The sequence below is a fragment of the Elephantulus edwardii genome, unplaced genomic scaffold (assembly GCF_000299155.1).
Source record: "Elephantulus edwardii isolate Elephantulus edwardi_28Jun2011 unplaced genomic scaffold, EleEdw1.0 scaffold00035, whole genome shotgun sequence".
NCBI classification, from domain to species: domain Eukaryota; kingdom Metazoa; phylum Chordata; class Mammalia; order Macroscelidea; family Macroscelididae; genus Elephantulus; species Elephantulus edwardii.
The window spans coordinates 11346249-11348008 of record NW_006399785.1 but is presented as its reverse complement, the minus strand read 5'-3'; positions in this window follow the sequence as shown (position 1 = coordinate 11348008).

Sequence of the window (1760 nt, the reverse complement as noted above, 5' to 3'; positions counted from 1 at the left end):
CTCATAAAGCCCAGCCTCCTGGAGCATGACTCATAGCAACCCTAAAACCCTGAAAGCTTTCTATAACTATTAACATTTATCAAAGTCCATAGAATCTCTGGAGGCATGTTGTTTAGAAAACGAATGCCACTCCTGCTTCCAGTATATTAGTATAATATACTAAATTATATTGCTAATATATAATCTATTTTAATTTAATATTCCATACAATAACCCTCTCCAGTTTGGAGGTTCACTTGTGAAGCAGTTGGATTCTGGAAGGTGGGTTCTTCTTGTTTTGGTTGAAGGTTGGGTATGGGCATTTTAGTTGTTTTTATTTCACAACCATGTGTGAGCTGATTGGATTTGCTGGATTTGGCTAACAATGAGCTGTGGTCTGGAAGCCTCTTGTTTAGAGTCTATCAGGACATGGTCGGTGGGCCTGTGTATTTAAAAGTCAGTTGTGGTCCTGACTAAGTCTCCAGTTTGGAGGCTCATGTGTGAAGCAGTTGGATTCTGGAAGGTGGGTTCTTCTTGTTTGGTTGAGGGTTGGGTGTGGACTCTTTGGTTGCTAATTGTGTTTGGAATGAACATAACCTTATTTTAAGTGGTACATCACTGATCTGTCAATTAACTATACTGAGGTAACTCAGAGTTGCTGTGATGCTGAACAATGTGCCAGTAATGTGTTAGATGCCATGATGGTTACCCATGGTGGACAGTGCTTGGTGGAACTCCCAGATTAAGACAGGCTTTGAAGCAGGAGTGACATCTACTTTCTAGGCAACATGCCTCTGGAAAATATGAACTTAGAGAAATGACAAGATGAATAGGATTCAGGTCTTTCATTCATAGGGTCACTATGAGTTGTGCTCGACTCAACGGCACTTAACAACATCAACAACCAACAACATACAATAACTGGTCTAATTATTACCCAGCATGGGAAGGACTGGAGAGCATTATGCTGAGTGAACTAACTCAGTCCCACAAGGATAAATATTGTATAAAACCATTATTGTAGAATGATTATAAGGATCCAGGTAAATCATGGGGTTGTACAATTTGATGGGGGGTTAGGGAAATGGAAAGAATTTGTTAAAATTTGTGTCTTCAAATACATTATTCTTATAAGATAGATGCCTGTCTTCTTCTATCATAAAAATTAAGGGTTTCTTTTTTTTTTTTAAATTAAACACGTGTGCTTACATTAAAAAAAAACAAACAAAAAACTGGCCTAGTGACAGGAAGCTGCACTGTAATCCCTAAGGCATGCGGTTCGAAGCCACCAGCCCCTCTACAGGAGAAGGATGGGTAATCTCATCCTGTGTGATTAACTGTCTCTGAAAACTCCCTGGAGGTCAGCTATGGGTTGGTTCCAACTCTATGGTCCACAACAACAACATACAATAATGATAAAGGAAGGATCGATGTCTTTGAGTAACAATGCTAGAGAAGAGTGTTTAACATAGTGTGTACTTCCAGGAAAACAAACATGTCTGTTCTGGAGAGGGTGAAGCCAGGATGCTCCCTGGAGGCAGGGATTTGAATCCTTGTCACACATACTTTGGGCGTATGGCCAGGAGGGACTTATCCTTGGGGAAGGACATCATATGCAGAAGCTTGGAGGGACAGCACAGGAGAGGAAGACCCCGGATGAGATGGATTGATGCAGTAACTGGGGCAATGGGCGTAGGTATATTAGAGTCAGTGAGCCTGGCTCAGGATGGGACAGGCTTCAGAGCTGTTGTACATAGGATCACTAGAGTCACAGGTGAGTC